Source organism: Acinonyx jubatus, chromosome A3 (assembly GCF_027475565.1).
Source record: "Acinonyx jubatus isolate Ajub_Pintada_27869175 chromosome A3, VMU_Ajub_asm_v1.0, whole genome shotgun sequence".
NCBI classification, from domain to species: domain Eukaryota; kingdom Metazoa; phylum Chordata; class Mammalia; order Carnivora; family Felidae; genus Acinonyx; species Acinonyx jubatus.
Window position 1 is genome coordinate 62,839,070 of NC_069388.1, and position 12,526 is coordinate 62,851,595.

The 12,526-nt window shown below is 39.0% G+C and overlaps 1 protein-coding gene across 5 annotated transcripts in view; it reads left to right on the forward strand.

Moving 5' to 3' along the window:
• CAMKMT (calmodulin-lysine N-methyltransferase) overlaps positions 1–12,526 on the forward strand; it is a 405,258-nt gene that overhangs the window by 2,022 nt on the left and 390,710 nt on the right. The gene's annotated exons all lie outside the window — the stretch shown is intronic.

Here is a 12,526-nt window from a genome sequence, read left to right on the forward strand (position 1 = left end):
GCCTGAAAGTAAGAACAGGCTTTAAGTGGCCCATAGTATCAAGTCCTCAATGTATTGTATCATTTAGATATTAATGAGTAACAAACAACTACAACATCACAATGGCGTACAATAGTTAGCATTTATTTTGTATATCCATGGGACACCTGGGAGTTGACTGACATAGGCTATGATAGCAGACTTTAATCCTTGGACCAGTTGGCTGACATATTCTCAAGGTGATGGCAGAAGTATAAGAGAGTAAAGCCCAACCACTAAAATTCATTTTAAGGTCTTGCTAACTCCTATTATCTGAGGTAAGATACTTGGCTAAGCTTAAAATCAAAGGGCCGGGAAGTATACTCCTTCCTTGGAGGGGGCAAGAAAGGAATAAATCCATAATAAATCTAACCTATCATGTATATTAAACATTTGCAGGTGCTTAGTAAATATGTTTCAAACTAACTGACCATCCACATCTTGTAGGCATCCAGAACTGGAAAACTGAGGAATCTAAGCAGTGATAGAGCTATGCAGCGCGCTCTCTCTCTCTCTCTCTCTCTCTCTCTCTCTCTCTCTCTTATGGGACATCTTCATGACATCTGCTTATGCCTGCTTGTTTTCTTCTACACAGTTCTGTCGCTCTATTACCCCATAGGGCTCCAGTGCTATCTAATGGTCCTTCACTTTAACTGTTCAATAATTTTTTTTTTTTGGTTTTGTAATTAACCTTTTTTAGAAAAAGCCCAGTTGACCTAGTTTGTCGTTTGATACCAGGTCACATGATAAATTGCTGACTTTTGAGCCTAGTGCTGACTTTAATCAGATGAAGACTATGGATCAATATTGATAGAGGCTTTAGATAGTATTCTGTTTTCCTCTTTGTTGGGTGTCATTACCTAATAGCAAAGATGGCTGCTGGTAACAACAGGCTTTCATCATGTACCTAACTAGTGATCCAGGAGAAATGACCTTTTTTCCCGAAACCCAAATAATGCCCTTTGAACAACTCTAATAGGCCAAGGTTGGACCAGTTGTTGTGTCTAGGAGAATGAGGCATTTTGGCTACCTGGAACGTTAGCCCACCCTGTTGCTGGGAAGATAAAATCCCCATCATTAACACGTAGAGTGAGGGAGGGGCAATTCCTAAGAGGAAGGGATGTAGGGCAGATGAAAAAGTGGCAGTGATCATTACACCCATACTCACAAACACCTTCAGAATGAATAATCTTGCCTACAGGTCTCATATTTGGCTGAAGAATCTGATTAATGGACTATTTCACAGCATGATTTAAATTAAAGCGCTATGCTGTATGTTTGAGACTATCAGTGCTGAAAGAGATAGCATGATTTCTGGAATGGAATTTAATATAACTTAATTTCGGGCCCAGATCCACCCTTAACTATTTGTGTGATGGTGAGCAACCTCTTTGGACCTCAGTTTCTCAGTTGTGAATGAGGGAACAGTAGTAGATTTCTCTAAGACCATTTTCATCTCGGATTATTTTGGAGTGAAATTATTTACCAGCGTTAGAAATAAATTCATTTTCTATGTTCTTGTCCTGTTGTTTTATATTTTCCTAACAAGGATTTGATTGATGTATTTTTAACACTTAAAAACAAAACATTACATATTGGGGGCACCTGGGTGGCTCAGTAGGTTAAGCATCTCGCTTCCACTCAGGTCAGATCTCATGGTTTGTGGGTTTGAGCCCTGCATTGGGCTCTGTGCCGACAGCTCAGAGCCTGGAGCCTGCTTTGAATTGTGTGTCTCCCTCTCTCTCTGTCCCTCCCTTACTCACGTTCTCTCTCTCTCTTTCGAAAATAAGTAAACATTAAAAAATTTACATATTAGATAAATGTGCAACACTGCGTATACAAGTGAGATTATCACGGTATTTAAAGTATTAAAAATGATTTTTACAATGTCAAAGACAAAAACAAAGGATAGGGACAGTATGCATAGTATGAGCCCTTTGAGAATTATTCATGGTTTTTTAGTTTTTTTTAATGTTTATTTATCTTTGAGAAAGAGATAGAGACAGTGTGCATGCAGGGGAGGGACAGAGAGAGGGAGACAGGATCTGAAGCAGGCTCCAGGCTCTTATCTGTCAGCACAGAGCCCAACATGGGGCTTGAACTCACCAGTCGTGAGATCATGACCTGGGCCGAAGTCTCATGCTTAACTGACTGAGCCACCCAGGCACCCTTACTCATGGTTATTTGTATATGTAGGCATGCATGTTTAACAGTGTGCTCTCCCAGAATAGTAGAATTTCAACTGGGTTTTTACTCTTCTATACTTAAATTTCTTTTACAGTAAACATGATTCTTTTTTTTTTTAACGTTTATTTATTTTTGAGACAGAGAGAGACAGAGCATGAATGGGGGAGGGTCAGAGAGAGAGAGAGAGAGAGGGAGACACAGAATCTGAAACAGGCTCCAGGCTCCGAGCTGTCAGCACAGAGCCCGACGCGGGGCTTGAACTCACAAACCGTGAGATCATGACCCGAGCCGAAGTCGGACGCTTAGCCAACTGAGCCACCCAGACACCCCAACATGATTATTTTCAAATCACTTACCAAAAACTTATTAAAATGCCAAAATGCATAGTTTTAATTTTAACATCTTTGAAATTGAGATACGGCTTTTAGTTGACTGCACGCTGGTTAATTGGCAGTCTATTCTATATAACAACAGAAGAAAGAAATGTTGCCATCTTGTAATCAATGATGTGTTAAATTTAATGAAGTACAGTCATAGGAAGGGAGGACTTTTTTTTTTTTTCATTTTAAGGTAAAACACTAAAGACCCTTGACTACCAGAAAAACTCCACATGATTGAACAAAATTATTCCCAGATCAAGATGCTTTATACAGTAGAAGACCTATTACCTGGATTGGTTAACTGAGAGAGTTAAAGAGGTGAATCATAAAAATGATACATATTCTAAAGTGAAGCTATAACCTAAGTGCTAAATACTTCTAGATATTTATGATTAGTTCTTTAGACTTTTTACGGTTGGCTTCCCACACCTAAATTGATAGTATAGATTTTGGGGCACCTGGATGGCTCAGTCGGTTAAGTGTCCGACTTTGGCTCAGGTCATGATCTCACGGTTCGTGGGTTCAAGCCCTGCCTCAGGCTCTGTGCTGACAGCTCAGAGCCTGGAGCCTGCTACAGATTCTGTATCGCCCTCTCTCTGCCCCATCCCTACCTGCTCTCTGTCTCTCAAGAATGAATAAACGCTAAAAAAAAAAAAATAATAATAATAAATAAAATATAAATAAATTAATAGTAAGGTTTTAAGCAACTTTTATCAAGCAGACTTGCCTTTACCTTTCCAAAACATTCAACTTAGTTTTTTATTTATTTTTATTTTTTTAAGCTTATTTATTTATGAGAGAGACAGCATGAGTGGGGGAGGGGCAGAGAGAGAGGGAGACACAGAATCTGAAGCGGGCTCCAGGCTCTGAGCTGTCAGCACGGAGTCCGATGCGGGGCTCGAACCCACGAACCGTGAGACCATGACCCGAGCCAAAGTTGGATGCTTAACCGACTGAGCCACCCAGGCGCCCCTCAACTTAGTTTTTATGGAAGCAACAACTCGGTTTTAATTACCATTTTGTTTGTTTTTGCAAATTTAATTAATGACAGTAACGAGAACAACTGGTGTAACAAAACTTGTGAAGAAGCACTGTTAACTTGGCAAACATACGGCTCAGTAGGAAAGGGCAAGAACAGTGCTTTGGCTACTACCTTAAAGTCCACTTTGAATATTTAATAGAGGGAATGGAAAGCGTCTGTTAATCCAGAGTCAGCTATAATCCAGAGTCAGCTAACAGAGCTGCTACTTTATAGCGTGCTCTGTTTAGGCCTTCTGGTTCTATGGTTAAAATGGCAAACAGACACCAGAGACCTTGTCTTGCAAATGCTGGTGTGGTGCACTTGTAGATTTTGCACTGAGGATTGTGGTTTGGATTTCTACTTAAAGTGAGGGACTGGTGTTTATTGGCATCACTTGACTTAATGGCAGCAGAGGCTGAGCTCTTTCGTGCTTTCTCTCTCTCTCTCTCTCTCTCGTTTTTTGACAGTAATTTATTGACGTAAAGTTTTATACATCATTGTGTTTATAAGGGCTTTTTCACAGTGTTAAGATTAAACTGACATTTCAAGTTAGTATAGAATTTTAAAGTTCTGAGGCAACAGATGACGTAGATTTTTGCATGTGCTGTGGAGCGTGCTTGAGTCTTAAGGGTCCGGTACGAGGTTCACCATTAATCCCTGCTGTTCAAACCATGCTGACATGTATGTCAGTGACTGGAGGAGATTTTGTTTTTTATGTCTGACTTATTAAGATTAATAATTGGTTTCTCTGGATTCCTTAAAAATATTTAGGATTGTACTTTAGGTTAAAAAAGAGGACGTGAATGTTTTCTTGAATTTTAAAAGTATGTGGTTTATCAGTCCCAAACCAAGATATTCTTCTAATACTTTTTTTAAAAGAAATGAACTTTTGGGGTGCCTGGGTGGCTCAGTCGGTTGAGCGTCCGACTTCAGCTCAGGTCACGATCTCACGGTTTGTGAGTTTGAGCCCCGCGTCAGGCTCTGGGCTGATGGCTCAGAGCCTGGAGCCTGCTTCTGATTCTGTGTCTCCCTCTCTCTCTGCCCCTCCCCCATTCATGCTCTGTCTCTCTGTCTCAAAAATAAATAAACATTAAAAAAAAATTAAAAAAAAAAAGAAATGAACTTTTAATTGTGGAGTAAAGAAAAAAAAAGTTTAGAAGGCTCTAGATATAAAAGCTTTTGTTTTCAGTTTCACAGAGCTGTGTTAACCAATAATCTTCCTATCAGTAAATGTAGTAACTTTTCAAAGGTTGAATAGTTTAGCTGCCTTTCCTGGAATAATGCTGAATATTTTTATATGCCCGCTTTTGTTTTTTATTTATTAAAAAATTTTTTTTAATGTTTATTTTTGAGAGAGAGAGAGAGACAGACAGACAGTGTGAGCAGCGGAGGGGCAGAGAGAGAAGGAGACACAGAAACTAAAGCCGACTCCAGGCTCTGAGCTGTCAGCAGAGTCCGACGTGGGGCTCAGACTCATGACCTGTGAGATCATGACTTGAGCCGAAGGTCAGATGCGTAACTGATTGAGCCACCCAGGTGCCCCATCACCTGTCTTTTCTTATACGTTACTTGTATGTATGTATGTATGTACATATGTATGTATGTATTTGTTTATTTTCAAATTTTTATTTAAATTCTAATTAGTTAACATATAGTGTAATATTGGTTTCAGGAATAGAATTTAGTGATACAACTCTAAATGTAAATGTAAATCTAAATCTAAATGATTCATCTCTTACACATAACACTCACAGAAACAGTTCCATTTTTGGAAGCTGCTTTCTCCAGTTTCTCTCTTGACCTCATGGTCCTTGGTCAGACCGCAAGTTTTATTTATAAGATTTTTAACCTTCTTCCTCTGAACTTAGTTCTGAGATGCTTTCTAACCCCTCAGATTTTCTATTGTCATATAATTTTTCTCAAGTTATTTAGTGCTGAAATTACTGAATCTGGTGAGTGGAATAAAGAAAATATCCTACTGTTTTGAAGTCGCTTTAAGCATTATTGTGGAACTAAGGAATATTTAAGCAATTTGTTGGCACGGTGGAAAGGGAGCATTGACATTGGACACATGTGGTTCCAATCCTAGTTCCAGCACTTAGTGTGTGCTCTTTGTTGATCTCCCGTATCAAGTGTTTACTCTTCATGGAATGTACTTTTGTGTCACCATTATTTCTATCTTTGTTTTTTATCCCTGCCCTTATTTCCTTATTTTTAATTCCCCTCATGCATCTTTAATGAATGGCATCCTGTGGTATTGTATTTTTCTAAGCCACTTCAAGTCCTTTTGGTAACAGTTGTGACATAAATTATTGTCCTAGAAGTTGTGGGAATTGGACACCTTTTATTAAAAGGATATTTTTATGAAAAAGATCTCACAACTGTGAGATCATGACCTGAGCCAAAATCAAGAGTTGGACGCTTAACTGACTGAGTCTATTTATTTCTGTTTTGTACTCTCTTGCTTCATTCTTTTGGGGGCTCCCTAACTCTCAAAAGAGAACTGTTATCCCTTTGGGGCCCCAGAATTAAGCACCCTTCTGGTTTCAGGCCGTCTTGATTGAATTAGTAAGTCTTTACCATAGGGTGATTTCTGCAGTAATTGACCATTTTGTTGGGAGATCCCAGATGTCAGTATCTACAGGTCTTTTCTCTTGGCCCATAGCCCCCAAAAGGAATCTTGCAATCTCTTCTCTGGCTGATATAAGACTGGCTGCCTGTGATCTAGAAGGTAAGTGAGGGAAAGGGATGTTCATCAGAATGAAGAGCATCTTATACCACTGTAAGCTCTGCTTGATGTTTACGACCATAATTTTTTGCTACCCTTTCTCTAGAAATTTAGAGAATTCAGAGTGCCACTGTGGACGAGAAAGGTAGTTGCCTGGCATTGCTGATGGAATCATGGGATCTAGTAACTTCTTAAAAATATTTTCAACCACTGTTTCTGTGTTTAGTCTTACTTCTCTATCCTCATTGCCATTAGTGTCCCCAGTGACCGAGTCTTTCCTGAGTGTGTGGTAGAACTTTGCTGCTTCTTGGCTCTCCCTTTGTCAGCACTTAGATTTTGGCAACCTGTCGAATAAGTTACCATTCATCATGTCTCCTCCAGGTCTCTTTGTCCTTTTGTATTTTTGCTAGTTTTACTCTTTAACTGGTATTCTGGGGAGTTTTGGAAGGGATAGGATATAACTGTGTGTGTGTTCGGTCTGCTTCGTTTAACCAGAAGTTAGTTAACTATGTACTGAGTACCTGCTCTCAGCCAGACATTTTCCAGATAGCGTATATTATTTTAATTAATTTTCGCACAAGTCTTGTAGTCAGTCCACAGTTACCATATATCAGGCATTGTATTAGAAGCTGCAAAGTAAGCATTACTATTCCTGTCTTACAGGGGAAAAGACTGAGCTCAAAGGATAATAAATGTGCTTGCACTCAACTATTGAGGGAGAGGCTCTCCTGCTGCAAAACCCTTGCTCATTTTCTGAGTGACATTACTTTTAGAGTATTGGTTAGTAGGGTTCCTACATAGTTATGTTCAGTGTATTTTAGTTCTGGAGTAAACAAATACTTCAGGTAAATTAAATGGGTTTTAGACTTTCATTGTGTTTAGTTGCATACATTTTTTACCTGATGGGTCCAGCAGTCCATGCATTTTTTTTACCCCTTCGGATATTTGATATTTTGACATGAACTTATTTGGTATAACATGTATCCTTGATTAAAGAACTCATTGATTTAGAGGAATTAGACAATGTCTTGACTTTGAGCATTTTCCTTCACCCTAGATAATGCAATCTGGATTTTATTTAATTAGGTACCTAGGAGCTTTGAAGGTAATATTCTAAAAATGGTAGTTGATAAGATTATACCTCGATGGGAGATTCAAGTATCCTGTCAGCTCACAAAGCTGCAAGTATTATTGGTGACATTAAAATAACTGAATCTTCAGGGACGCCTGGGTGGCTCAGTGGGTTGAGTGTCTGACTTTGGCTCAGGTCATGATCTCATGGTTTGTGGGTTTGAGCCCCGCATCTGGCTCTGTGCTGACAGCTTAGAGCCCGGAGCCTGCTTTGGATTCTGCCTCCTCTCTCTCTTCTCTTTCCTTGCTTGTGCTTGTCTCTTTGTCTCTCCCTCTCTCTCAAAATAAACATTAAAAAAATTGTTTTTAAGTAACTGAATCTTCAAACTAAAAAGAAATGTCAAAAGTAATTGGACTTGATTTCCCATTGTAATTACCTTTACTGAATATAGATTATATAAAGAAGTGTTGTTTTTACCCTAAATGTATTGCCTGTTACTTCCATTGGGTATCAGCTTGTTCATATTGTAGATCATGGGATTTATTTAAACTGTAAAAGCCCCTTCTAATATTATACCTGTGGCAACTTGATTTTTTGCCTTAGTGCTTTGTGGTGCTGTAATCTTGACATCAGACATGTGGCGCTGTAATCTTGACAACATAATTAATATAAAAAGGTGTTTGAGGGGCGCCTGGGTGGCTCAGTCAGTTAAGTGTCCGACTTCGGCTCAGGTCATGATCTCACGGTCCGTGAGTTCGAGCCCCGCGTCGGGCTCTGTGCTGACAGCTCAGAGCCTGGAGCCTGCTTCAGATTCTGTGTCTCCCTCTCTCTCTGACCCTCCCCCGTTCACGCTCTGTCTCTCTCTGTCTCAAAAATAAATAAACATTAAAAAAAAAAAGGTGTTTGCTTTTTGGACATTAGATGGACAAAATCTACGACAATTTATATCTACATTTTACATTTTTAAAAGTTTAATTACTTTGTTTTTGTCTTAAGAGTTAGCTCTGTTGGGTGGTTTTTCTTCCTGATAACCATGGTTGACATAGTAATAAGGCCCTGTTTTTGGTAAAGACTTTTAAATAATTCATTCTTTAAAAAAAAAAAAAGAAACCTTCAACCAAATCAAAGAGAGACAACCTTTTCTGATCCTCCATTAAAAAACCCAACCTTCTAAATCTTATACATAGTGTATACATTTTAAACAGATATCCCTCAAGATTTTATCTTGATAAAAGATAAAACTGCACCTGGGTGGCTGAGTTGGTTAAGCGTCTGACTCTTGATCTCAGCTCAGGTCTTGATCTCAGGGTCTTGATCTCAGGGTTGTGAGTTCAAGCCCTGCATTGGGCTTGGCGCTGGGCGTGAAGCCTACTTAAAAAAATAAATTAACTAAAATTAAAAAAAAAAGTAAAGATATGTTCATACTGATGTGTTCTCTGGCTTAGTGCTGACCTTGGTTTGCTCTTTTGCATATAAGAATTATGGCATCATTAGAGTCAGAGTTCCTCGTTAGGTAAGAGAAACAACTCTAGCTGTCTTTAGCAGGAAGTGATTTAATATAGTGGATTAAGTACTTACTCTTTGGACGTACCAGAGGAGCAGGCCAAGAATGAGTCCCAGAACAACACAAAATCCCAGAACAATGCAAAGCTGACCTGCCAACAGAAATGTCACCTCTACCAAAATGAACAATCTGATCTGTCTCCAGCATTACACTATTTTATCTATTGTCTCTGGTGATGAGGAAGCTGCTGCCAGAACTATAGACTCTGGAGGCACATTTTGCCTACTAGATCTCTCCCAGCAGAGGTGATGCCCCTTGTGCCTCCTCTCACTTCCCGTTAAATTAGGAAGGGAACACTGGACCTCTGCTGAAGATGCTACAGAAGAGCCAAAAGTCTTTACAACTGTTCTACCAGTGAAAATCACAGAAATGTAATTACCACGTCTATTCCTCTTTCAGAGCACACGTTAGTGCATCTGATTAGCTAACAAGATCACATCTGAAACTTTGGTTGGTAGGGACTCTGGGAAACGTGGCTTCCAGCTTTCTAGCTTTATAATATCAGTAGGTATCTTAGAAGGAAGTTGGAATGGATGATTGATGTCTACCATATTCTCCACAAGCAGAAATGTTAAGAGTTTAGGCTCTGTAGTCAGTCTGGATTTGCTTTTTCCTAGCTTTCTGACTTTGAGCAAATTAACATCCCCTTGTTTCCTGTCTCATATAACAAGTATCTACCCCATAGGGTTATTTGAAGATTTAGTGAAGAGTGTGGTAAGATAAGCATTGATTCTTTTTTTTTTTAAATATGAAATTTATTGTCAGATTGGTTTCCATACAACACCCAGTGCTCATCCCAACAGGTGCCCTCCTCAATGCTTATCACCCACTTTCCCCTCCTTCCCACCCCCCATCAACCCTCAGTTTATTCTAGTTTTTAAGAGTCTTTTATGGTTTGGCTCCCTCCCTCTCTAACTTTTATTTTTTTCCCTTCCCCTCCCCCATGGTCTTCTGTTAAGTTTCTCAGGATCCACATAAGAGTGAAAACATATTGTATCTTTCTCTGTATAGCTTATTTCACTTAGCATAACACTCTCCAGTTCCATCCACGTTGCTACAAAAGGCCATATTTCAGATAAGCATTGATTCTTACTTAGACATTGGGTTGTCTTCGACGAGATTTGCTGGTGAGCAATCTGGGCCTGGAGTTTTCTTTGGTAGGACTTTTATTTATGCATTGCATTTTAAAAAAATAGTTTAGGACCGTTCAGACTTTTTACTTCTTGTGTCAGTTTTAGTAGGCGTAGTCTTCTAGGACTTTGTCTATTCATCTAAATTTTTAGTTGTTTTTTTTAATGCCTGCTGGATCTGTAGTGATCTCCCTATGTCACATTGATATTTATATTTTCTCTCTTTTTTCTTATTAGTGTCATCAAGGATTTGTCAGTTTTATTAATCTCTTCAAAGAACTGGCTTTTGGTGTTTTAATCTTTCTATCTATATTTTTGTCTTCTACTTTATTAATTTTGACTAGGGAACTTAACTTGCTTCTTTTTGTAATTTTTGCAGTGGATATTTAGCTTACTGATTTTTAGCTTTTCCACAAATTTTCCTCTTAGCGTGAATTTATCCGCATTTCATGTGGTTTGAAATGTATTATTATTCTGTTCAAAATACTTTCAAATTTCCATTGAGTTTTCTTTTTCTTTTTTTGTTTTTGGCTCATAAGATATTTAGAAACCAGTTTTTCAATTTTATTTAGAAAGCAATTTATATTGCTTTCTTTCCAAATATATTTGATGTTTTAGGTATCTTTTTAGTTATTTTTCACTTGTTTATGACTATTAGGATGTTTTATATCTTTTTTTAATGTTTATTTTTTGAGGGAGAGAGAGACAGTGTGTGCATGAGCAGGGGGAGGGACAGAGAGAGGGAGACACAGAATCTGAAGCAGGCTCCGGGCTTGGAGCTGTCAGCACAGAGCCCAATGAGGGGCTTGAGGCCACCAACTGTGAGATCCTGACTTGAGCTGAAGTCGGACGCTCAACCGACTAAGCCTCCCAGGCACCCCTGGATGTTTTATATCTTTAAAAAAGCTTTCTATTATGGGAAATTTCAAACATATACAAAACTGGAGATAACAGGATAATCCTCACTCAGATATCCATAAACTTCAACAATTTTTTGAAAAGTTTATTTATTTATTTTGAGAGAGAGAGAGAGAGAAACAGAGCACATGAACAGGGGAGGGGCAGAGAGAAAGAGAATCCTAAGCAAGCTCTGCACTGTCAGCACAGAACCCCATGTGGGGCTCAATCTCACAAACTGAAATCATGACCTGAACCAAAATCAAGAGTCCGACGCTCAACTGTCTGAGCTACCCAGGTGCCCCAACTTCAACAATTTTTAACTCCTGACCAACCATATTTTATATCTCTTTTCTTTATACCCCAACCTCAGATTATTTCAAAATGAATCTTGGGGTACCTGGGTGGCTCAGTTGATTGAGTGCCCAACTTTGGCTCAGGTCATGATCTCACCGTTTGTGGGTTCAAGCCCTGTGTCCGGCTCTGTGCTGACAACTCACAGATCCTGGAGCCTGTTTGGATTCTGTGTCTCCCTCTCTCTGTCCCTGCCCCACTCGCACTCTGTCTGTCTGTCTCTCTCTCAAAAATAAATGTCAAAAAACTTTAAAAAAAATTTCTGAAATGAATCTCAGATGTATCATTTTTTTCTATAGATATTTCAGTATGTACCTATACAAGATGACATTAAAAAAATAGCTAAAACATGGGGTGCCTAGGTAGCTTAGTTGGTTAGGCATCCAACTTCTGTTTAGGTCATGATCTCATGATTCGTGAGTTCGAGCCCCTCCTCGGGCGCTGTACTGACAGTTTGGAGCCTGGAGCCTGCTTTGGATTCTGTGTCTCCTTCTTTCTCTGTCCCTCCACTGCTTTGGATTCTGTGTCTCCCTCTGCCCCTCTCCTGGTAGCGCTCTGTCTCTCTCTCTCTCAAAATAAACATTAAGAAAAATTTTTTAAAATAACTAAAATACCATACCACACCTAGAATAATTTCTTGATGTCATGAAATAAATAGCTGGTCAGTTTCCAGATTTTCCCCATTGTCTCTAGATTTTGTTTGCAATTTGATTATTTTGAAGCATGATTCAAATAAGATCTAAACTTTTTTATTATTTGATAAGTTTTATAAGTCTTTTTTTCTTATAAAGCTTTTATTTTAAAAATTTTTTAAATTTTTGTTTTTTAATGTTTATTTATTTTTGAGAGAGAGAGAGAGAGAGCGATTGAGCATGAGTGGGGAAGGGGCAGAGGGAGCCAGAGACACAGAATCTCAAGCAGGCTCCGGGCTCTGAGTTGTCAGCACAAGCCTGATGCAGGGCCTGAACTCATGAGCTATGAGATCATGACCTGAGCCGAAGTCAGATGCTTAGCGGATGGAGCCACCCAGGTGCCCCATAAAATTTTTATTTAAGTAATCTCTACACCCAGCATCAGGCTTGAACTCATGACCCGGCGATGAAGAGTTGCACGTTCTTCTGACTGAGCCAGCTGGGTGCCCCATTTTATAAGTATTTTTAATCTAAATGTTTCTT